The sequence below is a fragment of the Pongo abelii genome, chromosome 11 (genome assembly GCF_028885655.2).
Source record: "Pongo abelii isolate AG06213 chromosome 11, NHGRI_mPonAbe1-v2.0_pri, whole genome shotgun sequence".
NCBI classification, from domain to species: Eukaryota; Metazoa; Chordata; class Mammalia; order Primates; family Hominidae; genus Pongo; species Pongo abelii.
Genome location: NC_071996.2, coordinates 52,143,856 through 52,161,719, shown reverse-complemented (window position 1 = coordinate 52,161,719; position 17,864 = coordinate 52,143,856). Strand labels below are relative to the sequence as shown.

Below are 17,864 nucleotides of genomic sequence, written 5' to 3'. Positions count from 1 at the left end.
TCCAGCAGCACATCAAAAAGCTTATCCACCATGATCAAGTGGGCTTCATCCCTGGGATGCAAGGCTGGTTCAATATATGCAAATCAATAAATGTAATCCAGCATATAAACAGAACCAAAGACAAAAACCACATGATTATCTCAATAGATGCAGAAAAGGCCTTTGACAAAATTCAACAACGCTTCATGCTAAAAACTCTCAATAAATTAGGTATTGATGGGACGTATCTCAAAATAATAAGAGCTATTTATGACAAACCCACAGCCAATATCATACTGAATGGGCAAAAACTGGAAGCATTCCCTTTGAAAACTGGCACAAGACAGGGATGCCCTCTCTCACCACTTCTATTCAACATAGTGCTGGAAGTTCTGGCCAGGGCAATTAGGCAAGAGAAGGAAATCAAGGGTATTCAATTAGGAAAAGAGGAAGTCAAATTGTCCCTGTTTGCAGATGACATGATTGTATATCTAGAAAACCCCATTGTCTCAGCCCAAAATCTCCTTAAGCTGATAAGCAACTTCAGCAAAGTCTCAGGATACAAAATCAATGTACAAAAATCACAAGCATTCTTATACATCAATAACAGACAAACAGAGAGCCAAATCATGAGTGAACTCCCATTCACAATTGCTTCAAAGAGAATAAAATACCTAGGAATCCAATTTACAAGGGATGTGAAGGACCTCTTCAAGGAGAACTACAAACCACTGCTCAAGGAAATAAAAGAGGATACAAACAAATGGAAGAACATTCCATGCTCATGGGTGGGAAGAATCAATATCATGAAAATGGCCATCCTTCCCAAGGTAATTTAGAGATTCAATGCCATCCCCATCAAGCTACCAATGACTTTCTTCACAGAATTGGAAAAAACTACTTTAAAGTTCATATGGAACCAAAAAAGAGCCCGCATCGCCAAGTCAATCCTAAGCCAAAAGAACAAAGCTGGAGGCATCACACTACCTGACTTCAAACTATACTACAAGGCTACAGTAATCAAAACAGCATGGTACTGGTACCAAAACAGAGATATAGATCAATGGAACAGAACAGAGCCGTCAGAAATAATGCCACATATCTACAACCATCTGATCTTTGACAAACCTGACAAAAACAAGAAATGGGGAAAGGATTCCCTATTTAATAAATGGTGCTGGGAAAACTGGCTAGCCATATGTAGAAAGCTGAAACTGGATCCCTTCCTTACACCTTACACAAAAATCAATTCAAGATGGATTAAAGACTTAAATGTTAGACCTAAAACCATAAAAACCCTAGAAGAAAACCTAGGCAGTACCATTCAGGACATAGGCACGGGCAAGGACTTCATGTCTAAAACACCAAAAGCAATGGCAACAAAAGCCAAAATTGACAAATGAGATCTAATTAAACTAAAGAGCTTCTGCACAGCAAAGGAAACTACCATCAGAGTGAATAGGCAACCTACAAAATGGGAGAAAATTTTCGCAACCTACTCATCTGACAAAGGGCTAATATCCAGAATCTACAATGAACTCCAACAAATTTACAAGAAAAAAACAAACAACCCCATCAAAAAGTGGGCGAAGGACATGAACAGACACTTCTCAAAAGAAGACATTTATGCAGCCAAAAAACACATGAAAAAATGCTCACCATCACTGGCCATCAGAGAAATGCAAATCAAAAACACAATGAGATACCATCTCACACCAGTTAGAATGGCAATCATTAAAAAGTCAGGAAACAACAGGTACTAGAGAGGATGTGGAGAAATAGGAACACTTTTACACTGTTGGTGGGACTGTAAACTAGTTCAACCATTGTGGAAGTCAGTGTGGCGATTCCTCAGGGATCTAGAACTAGAAATTCCATTTGACCCAGCCATCCCATTACTGGGTATATACCCAAAGGACTATAAATCATGCTGCTATAAAGACACATGCACACGTATGTTTATTGCGGCATTATTCACAATAGCAAAGACTTGGAACCAACCCAAATGTCCAACAATGATAGACTGGATTAAGAAAATGTGGCACATATACACCATGGAATACTATGCAGCCATAAAAAATGATGAGTTCACGTCCTTTGTAGGGACATGGATGAAATTGGAAATCATCATTCTCAGTAAACTATCGCAAGAACAAAAAACCAAACACCGCATATTCTCACTCATAGGTGGGAATTGAACAATGAGAACACATGGACACAGGAAGGGGAACATCACACTTCGGGGACTGTTGTGGGGTGGGGGGAGGTGGGAGGGATAGCATTGGGAGATATACCTAATGCTAGATGACAAGTTGGTGGGTGCAGCGCACCAGCATGGCACATGTATACATATGTAACTTACCTGCACGTTGCGCACATGTACCATAGAGCCTAAAGTATAATAATAATAAGAAGAAGAAGAAGAAGAAAAAAATAATAATAAAAAAAAAAGAAAATGTGGCACATATACACCGTGGAATACTATGCAGCCATAAAAAATAATGAGTTCACGTCCTTTGTTAGGGACATGGATCAAATTGGAAATCATCATTCTCAGTAAACTATCGGAAGAACAAAAAACCAAACACCGCATATTCTCACTCATAGGTGGGAATTGAACAATGAGAACACATGGACACAGGAAGGGAAACATCACACCCTGGGGACTGCTGTGGGGTGGGGGGAGCAGGGAGGGATAGCATTAGGAGATATACCTAATGCTAAATGACGAGTTAATTGGTGCAGCACACCAGCATGGCACATGTATACATGTGTAACTAACCTGCACATTGTGCACATATACCCTAAAACTTAAAGTATAATAATAATAAAATAAAAAATAAAATAAAATAAAATTTATCTTTGTAAATTTTCTCTAATGTTTGCTTCTAAACTAATTTCTGCCCTTTATTATTGTCTTCCTTCACATTTCCTTATTTCCTTATTTTCTTTATTTTTTTTTTTAGATGGAGTCTTGCTCTGTCACCCAGGATAGAGTGTAGTGGCGTGATCAAGGGCTCATTGCAGACTCTGTCTCCCGGGTTTAAGCAATTCTCCTGCCTCAGCCTCCGGAGCAGCTGGGATTACAGGTGCCCACCACCGCACCTGGCTAATTTTTGTATTTTTTAGTAGAGATGAGGTTTCACCACCTTGGCTAGGCTGGTCTCAAACTCCTGACCTCATGATCCACCCGCCTCGGCCTCCCAAACTGCTGTGATTACAGGCATGAGCCACCACGCCCAGCCTATTCCCTTATTTTCTAACTTTCAGCAATACATAATTAGCTTGTTGATTTTCAGTCTTTACTTTTTAAATATATCCATTTCATGCTTAAATTTCTCTTTAAACATTCCTTATCTGCAATCTCATAATATTTAGATATGTTCTTTCACTGTCACTTGATTCAAAATATTCATAATTTCCGTTTGGAATCTTTCTTTGATCCATGGGTTAAGCAATCTATTTTTTAACTGCTTGATTTGTTCATTATTGAGAGCAGTGTCTAAAAATACATCTCTATGATTATATGTTAAGCTATTTTTCCTTTTATTCTGTCAACTTTTTCATATATTTGAGGCTACATTTTTTAAATGTATAGTAGTTACATTTTCTTAGTGAGTTCCTTTTATCACCATTTATCATGACATTCTTTATCTCTGGAAATGCTTTAGTCTGTATAGTCTGATCATCATCAGACAATAATACCAGTTTTTGCTTGGTTAACATTTCGTGGTATTAATTTTTTAAATAATTTTGCTTGTAATTTAAGTATTCTTTTATTTTTGAGGCATTTCTTACAAACAGCACATACAGGGTTGCTTTCATTTTACCCAACTAATCTCTATATTTTAATTATAGAATTGGGCCCATTTACCTGTAATATAATTACTAATATAATACACACTAAATCTACTATAATTTACCATGACTTCCATTTTTCCCCACCAGCTTTTGTAATGTAACATTTTCCTCTCCTTTCTTCCCTTCATCTAGATTGATCTTTTTCACTCTCCTTTCCCCTCCCCCTCACCAAGAAAAGGCTTTCTTTACTGTATTTTAGTAGTGAACAAAGAGATTATAATCTGCTACTTACTAGAATATGATGGTAGCTGGTATTTTCGCCCTGTTCCTAAACAAGGAAAAGTTAATAAAACACTTTGTTGCCATTTACCCACCTCCCAACAATCTGCCTTAATTTTATATATATTTTAAATCACCAAGACATTATCATTTCATATCGTCAACATTTAGATAGTGTTTTATACAGACAGTTGTCATTTAGATTTGTCCTCATATTGAACAAACTTTTGTTCTTTATTTCTTCTATCATTTTTAAACTTCGATCTGGGATCATATTTCTCCTACCAGAAATATAAGCTTTAATACTTCCTTTAGTTCTTTAATGTTTCCTTTTTTATATGGCATTGATAAATTCTCTTACTCTTGTTTGACTGAAATATATATATTTCACCTTTATCCATAAAAACATTTTGTATATGTATAAACGTCTAAGATGTCATTAATTTTTTTCAGCAATGTAAAGATGCTGCATTATATTTTGGCTTCCATAGGTTCTGGTAAGGAGTGTGTTCTGAGTGAAAGTCTTTTGACAGTAATCTGTTTTCTTTTTCCTGGTTTCTTGAAGTTATATTATGATGTACCTAGATGTAGCTTTCTTGCCATTTTTACTCCTTACATAGTGTTTCTCTGTTTGAATCCTCAAGAAGCAGACACTGTGGCACAGATGAATGTAGCATTACTTTATTTGAGAAGTGCAAACCCAGGGTAGTACAGGTATGGAAAACGGGAAATGAGACAAGAAAATATGCAAGGAATGTCATAAAATGTGTTACCATGCTGACTATTACATCAAGCTGCCAAGAAACATGGTAGCTGCTCAGTAGCTGAGTTTACTTTCCGGCATACATAACTTCTTAATAAGGGGTGCAAGAAGGAACCACACCTAGGAATATTCCATGGAAGAAAGAACAGAGCTAACTCTCCAAAATTGGGTAACTGTTACCTTATCCCTTGATGGCCATTCAGGGAACCAGTCAATGCCTGGGAATATAATGTATCCAGCTTGAAACTAAGGATTTGTGTCTGTCATTAATTTAGAACATTCTCAGGCATTACTTCTTCAAATGTTGCTTTTGCCTTATTCTGCCTCTTTTTCTAGGATTCCAGTTACATGCATGTGAGACTGTCTTACCATATCCTCTACATCTCAGTCCCCCTCTTCCATTTTCCCATTTTTTTGCTTATCTGGGTTTCATTCTAGATATTTTACTCTAGTCTAACTTCCAATTGCTACATTTAAAAAAAAGTTCAGCTGTATCTAATCTGCTTTTAATCCCATACATTGAGTTCTAAATTTCAGATATTAGGTTTTCCAATTTTATAACTTCTCTTGGAATTTTTAGAGTTACTAGGCCTCTCCCAGAATCCTCAGTGTGTTCTTTCATCTTCTTGAATACTTTAAGCATAGCTATTTTAAGTGTTATGTCTGATTGCTATATTAATTGGAGGCCAAGTGGGTCTTTTTCTATTATGTTATTATTTTCCTATCTTTTCTTTTACTGTTTCATTACTCTACATGTCTTGTAGTTTTAACTGAGGATTGTGTATTGCATATATTGACTTTTTGCAAGAAGAATTTGCTTCTAGCAGATACCTACTATGAGCACATTCAATCTGAAATCAACAATTTTCAAGGAGGAGAAGGCTAGAAATAGTCCTCTAAAAATATAGCGGCAGAAGTAAACTTTGTTTTTTCTTCATATAGATTCTTGCTATGTTGCCCAGGCTGATCTCAGATTCCTGGGCTGAAGTGATCCTCCTGCTTCAGCCTCCAGAGCAGCTGGGATTACAGGTGTGAGTCACCATCTCCTATGTACCTTATTCTGCATACATCATTTCTTGTAATTAAACAATATTCTTTTAAGTAAAGTAGTTTTATCCTCTTATTCAAGAGAAGAAAGCAGAAGATGAAAGTGCCAATAATTTAATTAAAAATATGCCTCTGGTACGTGGCAGAGAAGAAATTCAAATTCTGCTCTCTGACGCCAAATATTCTACTCATGCCACCTCGCTACAAGACCTCTGCTAACCCTCTCTACACATAACTGAACCAGATCCAGTTGTAGTTACAGAAGTAGTCAGGATTGTCTGAAATTTAGGTAGAAACTCTTCTAAATTACCTATGTACAATAGTAAGCAATCTACAAGGAAAATCTGTAAGATAAATAAAACCTGGAGAGTGAATTTTTAAAAAGAAACCACCAACCAAAAACTCTGACATAAGGACAACAAAATCAAGGGCTGACTGAACAAACCTTTACTCTGGGACTGATTTGTTTAATGTGTCAGAGTAAAACCCCATCCAATCAACTGTCCCCTGATGAGAACTCTTGGAAACTCAACTCCTTGTATGCATTGTTCAGCTTTATGCCAGCTTGAACTCTTTAGCTAGACATTCTCCTCCAGATCCAGGTCCTCATAGTTAAAATTACAGGGGAATTTACAGCACTACATTCCTCCTCTCATGTGGTGGGAGGACAGGGAAAAGAGTTTCACCATCCCTTTTTGAAAAATGATTTAAACTCTTTCAAGACTTTGTGCTTTTTATTGAACCATTTATGGAAAATTTTGAAGAGGTTCAGTGAATTCCATTAAAACAGAACTTAAATTAAAAGGAATTTCTTCCTTCTGGAGTTCTATGGTATTTATTTGACTCTCACATCAATTAGGCTATGACTCACTCTTTTTAAGAGGCAGTTTGGTTAGGTATCTTATTTGGCCTTAATTTAATAACCTAACATAAGCTGTTGAGCTCAGTAATTACTACCTTGCTGGGAGACACTTCTGCTTTGAATCTTTCACAAGCACAGCTGAAGGTCTGAATGCTGCCATATCTACTTGTCTTTATTCTCAGAGTTTGTATTATTGAAGGTTTGCATAGTTTCCAAGAACATCACTGTATTTGAGACTTAAATATTGAGTATAAAGGCATTTCAGCGTAATATTTGTGATAGAAGCTTAAAAAAAAGAATTCAAGTGATTGTAAAAGCTCAAAGGAACTAAATAAAGGAAAAGTCCAAATTTGAGAAAAGGTTGGAATTTCACCATAATATGAAGGGCAAAAAGAACCCATTGAACATGATTCTTGGAATCAAACCATTTCTCATGTGGAGGCTGAGCACAAGTATTTCATGGGCTAAGGTAAAAGCAGGGAAGGTTGAAAATGTTTGTCTCTGTTATAGCTGTTGCTTTTTGGCTCTTCTCCCAGCAGCTTCAGTGCTGAGGCTAATGGCAAAGGAAACACCAGGGGATCAGTGAGTAAGAACTTGTCAAGGGAACAAAGTCTGAAGATGGAACAGAGGAAGAGGAGAAAATCTTCCACCAAAAAAAATATTAAAATCTGATCTTCAAGGAAATACTGAATCCACATAGCACTCCCCTCCCCTCCCCTCTCAGGCACAGCATTACTCACCATCTCACAGAGGAGAAAGAGAAATATAAAATAAAAAGTGGAAACAATCATTAAAAATACTTAGCCACTCCCATGTGTCCTGGGAAACTGAGAACACAGTAACTACCAAACAAATTACATGATGTCACATGCCAGATACCTAAAGAATAACATCACCCCATCTTTAGAAACAGAAGAAAATAAAATAGCAAAAGCAAGACAGCCATAACTACATCATATATATCTCTCTCCTCCCATATTTCTATGAAGTATTTCATACAAATATAGAATGTATGAAAATGCCAATGAGAAAAAAATATGCAATAGCAAAAGAGTTTCTATATAAATGTTCATGTCAGCTTTACTCATAATAGCCCCATACTAGAAACAACCCCCAAGTCCATCAATAGGTAAATGGATAAACAAATTATAGGACATACACACGATGGAATATATGCAGCAAATAAGCAAATAAAATGAAAGAGTATGCAAACCACTGATACATGCAATGACATGGATGTGTTTTAAAATTAGTATACCAAGTGAAGTAAGCCAGACAAAAAGATTACAAAAGAAATATCATTTACATGAAATTTTGGAAAGAAAACACTCTTTAAGAGAGAAAGCAGATCAGTGGCTGGTTGGGGAAAGAGGGTAGCTACTATTAATTACAAAAGTACATGAGATAGTTTTGGGAAAGCTGATAGAGATGTCATATATATGATTATGGTGGTGGTTATAAGATTGTAAATATTTGTCAAAACTCAATTTAACATTTAAGAAAGGTGTATTCAATTACATGAAAATTAAACATACTTCAATAAAGTGTATATTTAATGCAATGCATGCAAGAAGGAAAAAATAAGCCTAAAACTTGGATATTCTCTTTAGAGCCTATGCCTATACCAATAAGTATAGGTAAAAATATAAATATAGTCAGAATATTGGTTGTATAAAGCCACTGGGATGTTGTTTCATGTGGCATTTTTTATCCAAAAGTAAGAGAAGACTCCCTTCTCTTTGCCAGGCTCCAGATGGGCAAATAGCTTTTTTGTAAAGCAGGGAATAAAAGATAATGGAAATTCCAGGGACAGTTTTCAGGCAGAGACTGTTCTTCATTTTCTACTCAAGATATTATTAAGCAATAATTAGATGTTACACACATAGTTTCTCAGCCTTCTCTCAGGAGATGTCTTGGCTCAAACTGTTGAGAATACTGGGAAGCACTGAAAGCAGCCTCACCTCCCATCTAACATGGAGTAGACAAAAACACATGCATTCATAGTCAACTCAGTGGACACTGTAGCCACACTCTCCCCATGAGATTATCTGTTTCTTTTGTTAGCAAAAACAAATAAATAAAAACAAAATAGTTGACAATTATGATGTTGAATTATATAATTTTTCTTTTTCAATTCGGACATTGAAAGGCAAGTTTCTCCTGTTCTCTAATGAAAATACAACAAAGGAGCGAGCATGCAAAAATTATCTTCACATAATACAAAATATAAAGGCTGCAGAAAATTTTTTTCTGTCATTCTTTTTCCCCACAAAGTTAAAACTGAAATAAATTATCTGGTAGGTCTAGAACAGCCTAGGCTTTGCTGTAACATTAAATTCTGTGTAGTCAGAGTTAAATAGTAAGTAATAATGTTCTACCAACTTAATATCTACTATTTTTTTCTAATATGTGCAACAACCATAAGAGATAGGTTCTGTTACTAACACCATTTTACATATGTAGAAACTGGGATATTGAGAGTGAGGTAAACTTATCTGCAGTTGTACAGCTAGCAGTAGGTATACCTAAACACAAATTTAAATAGTCTGTCCTTAGTTTACACATTTTTAACCACCACACCATTTAACAAGTGAACAGGCTTTGACCTGCCATCAACAGGTGTCTCCCTTGCCTGCCATATGTCTTAATTGGTCTATCTTTGCAGAGTTACGGGTTACGTTGATTCAAAGTGCCAGGCATGGTACTAACATCTGAGTCTCAAGGAAAGTGGGTTCAATGTCAATGAAAATTTTCAGAAACCAATCTGTAGGGGCTATTTTTCTTTTACCTGATATTTAGGAGATCCCAAAGAAAGGTATATTCTAAGCAAGACAGTCATTTTTCCTTTTCTCTTAAATAAATAAAAAGCATCACATAGTATGCTAAATGCAACACTTTTCATGTTTGAATTATTGTAACATCTAGTTAAATATGGTAAGCCTCATTTTAGATGAAAAATGGGTTTTGACAGACTAAATAAGTTATTGAAGGTCAAGCATCTAGTAAGTGTTAGAATTCAGAATCAAAACAAGTTTTGTCTGATGCCAAAGCCTGCATCACTAATCATTAATCTGTAAAGATTTAACAACATAAGGTGATTCAGTTTTCAGCCAACTATGACTGACCCTATATGGGGATAATTCTAGGAGAAACTTAGGAGATGGGGAAGGGCACTAAATGGCTGAATCTGGCATCAATTGCTGCTTTTTTCCTACCTCAAAGAATAATCTCTAAAGTAACTATGAATTGTCTATTGTGTGAATGAAACTTGTATGACTAATATTTTTAAGTGCTAGCTTAAATACCTATTGCAGAACTTTTGCTACCTGAAAATCAAAAACAAATACCTGAAAAGCATGTAATTCATATTTGAGAATATTCTGCTGAAAAGGTTCTTACGAACATGGTGTGAGGTGATATGCCATATCTTTCTACCCTCCATATGTTCTCCATTATCACTCATAGGATCCTGGAGGTCTGTTGTAAATATTAAATGAAAAAAAAATTTATTTGGCTTCAAGTACTGAATCCAAGAAGGTTTTTATTATTAGGTTGCCTTATTTATTTCATTACTTCTGATGTATATCAATAAAGTTTCTGTAATAGTATTATATGCTTAAATAATATAATAGGGGTAAGAAAACAAAGACTTTAAAGAATCCTAATGACTCATGGACTTAAAAAGATTGCATTCATTTTTAACATAAAATAGAAGGATTTGATCTTAGTAAAGTTTTGTCTTTCAGAAAGCTAAGATAGTTGACAACCTTTTTTTTTTTTTTTTTTTTTTTGAGATGGAGTCTCACTCTGTCACCCAGGCTGGAGTGCAGTGGTGCGATCTCGGCTCACTGCAAGCTCCGGGTTCACACCATTTTCCTGCCTCAGCCTCCCGAGTAGCTGGGACTACAGGCGCCCGCCACCACGCCCGGCTAATTTTTTGTATTTTTAGCAGAGACGGGGTTTCACTGTGTTAGCCAGGATGGTCTCGATCTCCTGACCTCGTGATCCGCCCACCTTGGCCTCCCAAAGTGCTGGGATTACAGGCGGATAGTTGACAACTTTTTGAAAACGTTTTCTTTAGCTTTCCATAACAACATTAGTATAAAGCTTTTTTATTTTCAATTTATTGAAATCTATGTTCTAAATATTCAAGATCTAAAGTGATAACAAATTTTGGGGGATAAATAAAATGAGCGATCTACAGAGCAACCTAGCACACCAACAGGCACAAGCAACAGAGTCTCAAGAAAAGCCTGCTCCTTCTAGCCAAATGACCAGGACAGGGGCAGCCTAACAATACAGAAAATGTTTAGACAGTAAACACTCTATTCACACCAAACACCACAGGAAAACCTGAATTCCAACACATCCCCACAAACACAAACTAATTGGTGAGCCTAGACTTTTACCTGCACACAACCACAACTAAGTGTCCCTCCAATCCCCACCAGAGTGGTGCCCAAGGAGGCCAAGTGGTGAGCAGAAACTTTTATTTCCACCCCTGGTAACAAGCCCTTTTCCAGTTGTGGCATCAGTAGAGACCACAGTCGGGTAAAGGATTATTCTGTAATTCCACTCTCACCCATCCATAATGAAGTGCCCTCCCAATGGGGTTGGTATCAGAGGAGGCCTAGTAGAGAATCAGAAATTTCACCATCTCCCAGGTATGATAAAGCTAACCTCCCCATATCCTCAACCCACAAGTATCAGTGGAAGCTAGTAAGAAGCAGTAATAAAGCACTTCTGCCCTTCCCAGCCAGCATGGTATCAGTGAAGACTTAATGGAGAGCCAGAATTTCCAACTCTGCCTAACAATAATGAGGAATCCCTCTCCAACTGAGGTGTCACAAGAGGTTGAAGAGGGAACCTGGACTCTACTACCATTTGTCAGTAATGACGTAATGCCTTCCTTTAGAGGACACCAGCTAAAACAAAAGATTTAACTAAGATCCATGGTCTCCTAATGAAATATCCAAAATGCTCCCGTACGGTAAAAAAATCACTTTGATGTATAACAAGAACCAGACAAATTGCAACTTAAATAAGAAAATATAGTCAATAATTCACCAGATGACATAGATGCTGAAAATCTCTGATAAGGATTTTAAAGCAGCTATTACAAAAATATTGTATTAAGTAATTTACAAGCATGCTTGAAACAAATGAAAAAGTATTTCTTTTGCAAGAAAAAAAATAAAATAAAATAGAAGACATGAAGAACCAATGACCAAATTAAAAAATAATAATAATCTCACTGGATAGGCTCAATAGCAGAATGGAGAGGATAGAGGAAAGATTCAATGAACTTAATATAAAATAATAGAAATTTCTCAATCTGAAGGACAGAGAGAAATAGACCTTAAAAAAAAACAAAATAATCAGATACCCAGAAACCTATAGATCCATAAGAAATATCAAATATATGTATTATAAGGATACCAAAAGTAGAGGAGAAAGAGGGTGTGACTAAAAGGTATTTGAAGAAACACTGGATATCCATTGGCAAAAACATGACTCTTAACCTAAATGACCACCTTATACAAAAATAAACTCTAAATGGATTATTGATTTCAATAGAAATTATAAAACTACAAACTTTTAGAATATAATGTAGGAGAAAACCTGTATGACCTTTAGCATGGAGTTTTTAGACATGTTATCAATAGTAAAATTTATTTTTTTAAAAATCAATTGATTAGATTTCATCAAAGCTGAAAATCTGTCTCAGGAAAGACACTGTTAAGAGTATGAAAACACAAACTAGGACTAAGAGAAAATATCTCACAAGACCTATATCTACAGCATGTAAAGAACTCTAACAAAACTTGAAAATTAAGAAAAAATAAAATTTTAAAATAGACAAAAGACATGATGAGATATTTCTTCAAAGAAAGTATACAGACGTGAAATAAGCACATGAAAAGATATTCATCACTAGCCATTAGGGAAATGCAAATTAAAACCAAAATGAATTATCATTATGCATTTACTAGAACATTTAAAATTTACTTAAAAAAACAGTGACAATACCAAATTTTGGCAAGTATGTGAAGACATTAGATCTCTCTTTTTTTTTTTTTTGAGATGGAGTCTCACTCTGTCACCCAGGCTGGAGTGCAGTGGCACAGTCTCAGCTCACTGCAAGCTCTGCCTCCCGGGTTCACACCATTCTCCTGCCTCAGCCTCCCGAGTAACTGGGACTACAGGCGCCTGCCACCACACCTGGCTAATTTTTTATATTTTTAGTAGAGATGGGGTTTCAACATGTTAGCCAGGATGGTCTCGATCTCCTGACTTGGTGATCCGCCTGCCTCAGCCTTCCAAAGTGCTGGGATTACAGATGTGAGCCACCGCACCCGGCCGACACTAGATCTCTTACACATCACTGGTGGGAAGGTAAAATGGTAAACTATTCAAAAAAATAGGTTAGCAGTTTCTTCAAAACTAAACATATACTTAATATCTAACCTAGCAACTGCACAACTGGGCATTTATCCCAGAGAAATTAAAACATATGTCCACACAAAAATCTGTACACAAATGTTCGTATCAGCTTTATTTGTAATAGTAAAAACCTAGAAACAACCAAAATGCCCTTTGATAGGTGAATGGCTAAACAAACTGCAGTATATTCATATCATAAAATCCTAGTCAGCAATAAAAATGACATAATTTACAACATGGATGTACCTTGAGGGAATTATGCTAAGTGAAACAAGTCAGTCACAAAAATACAAATACTGTATAATGTCACTTACATGAGGTATTTAAAGTAGTCAGATTTATAGAAACAAAGTAGAATGGTGGTTACCAGAGGCTGGTGGCAGAGCGGGAGAGGGGAGTTTTGTTTAATGGGTATAGAGTTTTAGATTTGCGGCCGGGTGCGGTGGCTCACACCTGCAATCCCAGCACTTTGAGAGGCCGAGGCGGGCGGATCATGAGGTCAGGAGATAGAGACCATCCTGTCTAATACAGTGAAACCCCAACACTACTAGAAATACAAAAAGTTAGCTGGGCGTGGTGGCACGTGCCTGTAGTCCCAGCTACTTTGGAGGCTGAGGCAGGAGAATTGCTTGAACCCACGAGGCGGAGGTTGCAGTGAGCTGAGATCGCGCCACTGCACTCCAGCCTGGGCGATAGAGCGAGACTCCATCTAAAAAAATAATAATAAAATAAATAAAAATAAAAAATAGATTTGCAAGATGAAAAAGTTTAGAGATCTCTTTCACAGCAATGTTAACATTTGTAACACCACTGAACTGTACACTTAAAAATGTATACCTAAAAAAGTTGAAAGGAGGATTCAACATACACAAATCAGTAAACAAAATAAATCGTATCAAGAGAATCAAGGACAAAAACCATATGATCATTTCAATAGATGCTGAAAAGTGTTCAATAAAATTCAACATCCCATTCACAATAAAAACTCTCAACAGATTGGGTATAGAAGGAACATACTACAACACGATAAAGGCTACGTATGACAAGCCCACAATTAATATCATATTGCGTAAGGAAAAATTGAAAAGCTTTCTGCTAAGATCTGAAACAAGACAAGTATGCCCATTTTTACCACTTATTCAACATAGTTCTGAAGGTCCTAGCCAGAGCAATTAGGCAAGAGAAAGAAAGAAAGGGCATCTAACTTGAAAAGGTAGAAGTCAAATTATTCTTGCTTGTAGACTATATGATTTTGTATTTAGAAAAGCCTAAAAACCCCACCAAAAAAAACCTCTTAGAACAGAAACAAACATTTAATAAAGTTGTAGGATACAAAATCAACATATAAAAATCAATAGCATTTCTATACATTAACTGCAATCTACCTGAAAAAGAAATCAAGAATGCAATACCATTTATAGTAGCTACAAAAATAAAATAAAATACCTAGAAATAAATTTTACCGAAGAAGTGAAAGATCTCCACAAGGAAAATCATTGATGAAATAAATTGAAGAAGATACAAAAATGGGAAGAAATTTCATGAACATGGATTGCAAGAATTAATATTCTTAAAATGTAGGCCAGGTACAGTGGCTCATGCCTGTAACACCAGCACTTTGGGAGGCCAAGGCGGGCGGATCACCTGAGGTCTGGAGTTCGAGACCAGCCTGACCAACATGGAGAAACCCTGTCTCTACTAAAAATACAGAATTGGCCGGGCATGGGGGCGCATGCCTGTAATCCCAGCTACTCGGGAGGCTGAGGCAAGAGAATCGCTTGAACCCAGGAGGTGGAGGTTGCGGTGAGCCGAGATTGTGCCACTGCACTCCAGCCTGGGCAACAAGAGCGAAACTCTGTCTTAAAAAAAAAAAAAAAAAAAAAAAAAAAAAAAAAAAGTCTATACTACCATTCAATGTCATCCCTATCAAAATACCAATGACATTCTTCGCAGAGATAAAAAAAACAATTTTAAATTTATACAGAACCCACAAAAAACTTCAAATAGCTAAAGCAATTTTGAGCAAAAAAACCAAGGCTGAAGGCATCCCACTACCTGACTTCAAAATGTACTTCAAAGCTAAAGTAACAGAAACAGCTTGGTACTGGCATAAAAACAGAAACAGACCAATGGAACACAACAGAGAACCCAGAAATAAATCCTATAACCCAGAAATTAATAAATATAACTAGAGCTCCATCTTTCACCACAAATAAAATCGAAAAATGGATTAAAGATTTAAATGTAAGTATTTAATGTAAAGGAAACTTTGAAACTACTAGAAGTAAAACATTGAAGAAGTGCTACAAAAGACACATGCATAGGTATGTTTATTGCAGCACTATTCACAATAGCAAAGACTTGGAACCAACCCAAATGTCCATCAATGATAGACCAGATAAAGAAAATGTGGCACATATACACCATGGAATACTATGCAGCCATAAAAAAGGATGAGTTCATATCCTTTGCATGGACATGGATGAAGCTGGAAACAATCATTCTCAGCAAACTAACACAGGAACAGAAAAGCAAACACCGCATGTTCTCACTCATAAGTGGGAGTTGAACAAAGAGAACACATGGATACAGAGAGGAAAACATCACACAACTGTGGCCTGTCAGGGGGTGAGGGGCTAGGGGAGGGATAGCATTAGGAGAAATACCTAATGTAGATGATGAGTTGATGGGTACAGCAAACTACCATGGCACATGTATACCTATGTAATAAACCTGCACATTCTGCACACATATCCCAGAACTTAAAGCATAATAATAATTTAAAAAATTTTAAAAAATCATTGATCAGGGCAAAGATTTTTTTGTATAAAACCTTGAAAGCACAGGAAACAAGAGCAAAACAGACAAACGGGATTACGACAAGCAAAAAACCTTCTGCACAGAAAAGGAAATAATTAACAAAGTAAAGAGACAATGTACAGAATGGGAGAAAATATTTGAAGCTATCCATCTGACAAAGAATAAATAATCAGAATACATAAGGAACTCAAACAACTCAATAGCAAAAAATAAGCAATAAGCCAACTAAAAATGTCCAAAATAAACATTTTGAAAGCCTGAATAGACATTTTTCAAAAGAATACACACAAATGGTAAACAGGTATATAAAAAAAAAGTTCAACATCACTAATCATCAAGGAAAGACAAATCCAAACCACAATGAGGGATCATACCACCCCACTTAGAATAGCTAATATCAAAAAGATAAAATATAACAAATGCTGTCAAGGAAGGTGAGAAAGGGGAATTTTATATACTGTTGATGAGAATGTAAAGTAGTACAGCCATTATGAAAAACAATATGAAGGTTCTTCAAAAAACTAAAAATAGAACTACCAGATAGAGCAATCCCACTGCTGGGTATATGTCCAACAAAAAAGGAAATCAGTATATTGAAGAGATATCTGCATTCCTATGTTTATTGCAGCACTATTCACAATAGCCAAGATATAAAATCAACGTAGGTGTCCATCAACAGATGAATGGATTAAGAAAATAGGGTATATATACAGAATGGAATATTATTCAACCATAAAAAAGAATGAAACCCTGTCATTTGCAGCAACATGAATGAAATTAGAAGTCATTATGTTAAGTGAAATAACCCAGGCACAGAAATACAAATTTCACATGTTCTCACTCATATGTGGTAGCTGAAAAAGTGAAGCTCATGGAGATATAGAGCGGTGGTTATCGGAGGCTAGGAAGAGAATTGGGGAGGAAAGGATGAAAGAAGTTATGTTGTCTTGTTTTTTCTTGAGACAGAGTCTCACTCTGTCACCCAGGCTGGAGCGCAGTGGCGCTATCTCAGCTCACTACAGCCTCCGCCTCCCAGGTTCAAGCAATTCCTATGCTTCAGCCTCTGAGTAGCTGGGACTATAGGCGCATGCCACCATGCCCAGCTAAGTTTTGTATTTTTAGTAGAGACAGGGTTTCACCATGTTGCCCAGGCTGGTCTCGAACTCCTGACCTCAGGTGATCTGCCCGCCTCGGCCTCCCAAAGTGCTGGGATTACAGGTGTGAGCCACCATGCCCGGCCAAAGAAGTTGTTTAATGAGTACACAAATACAGTTAGAAGGAAAACATTCTAGTATTTGATAGGACAGTAGAAAAATTATAATTAACAATAATTTATGATATATTTCAAAATAGCTGGAAGAATTGTAACATTCTCAATATATTAAAAAAAAGATAAATGTTTGGAGTGATGGATATCCCAATTGCCCTGATTTGATCATTACACTTTATATACATCTATCAAAATATTACATGTACCCTCAAAATATGTAAAACTGATATATCAATTTAAAAATACAAAAATAAGGTTAAGATGGTACACTTTATTGTGTGTTTTCACCACAGTTTAAAAAAAAAAAAAGCCACGGTAGAAGGAGTGTGTGGGAGGCGAGAACTACTGATACGTGCAGCAAATTGAATAGATCTCAATGGCATTATGCCGAGTGAAGAAGCCATCCTTAAATAGTCATATATTGTATCATTCTATTTATATAACATTTTCACAATTTAAAAATTGTAAAAGTGGAAAAGAGATCAGTACTTGCTAGGGATTAGGAATTGTGTGTGGGAATGAATTATAAATATAAAGGGGTAACATGAGGGACATCTTTGTCATGATTGAATAGTTCTGTACCTTGATTGCATTGGTTG

The 17,864-nt window shown here is 36.3% G+C and overlaps 1 protein-coding gene across 14 annotated transcripts in view; it reads right to left on the bottom strand.

The window, feature by feature from the left end:
* LOC103889957 (putative uncharacterized protein encoded by LINC00269) overlaps nucleotides 1–17,864 on the bottom strand; it is a 377,157-nt gene that overhangs the window by 185,576 nt on the left and 173,717 nt on the right. For 2 of the 14 annotated variants that reach the window (XR_008522802.2, XR_010136001.1), the window contains one exon: nucleotides 10,079–10,208. The exons of 11 other annotated variants lie outside the window; for them this stretch is intronic. The gene's annotated coding sequence lies outside the window, so the exon portion shown is untranslated. Of the gene's footprint in view, nucleotides 1–4,071; nucleotides 4,109–10,078; nucleotides 10,209–17,864 lie in introns of those variants that run through there. One more of the 14 variants, XR_010136008.1, reaches the window with a different exon arrangement.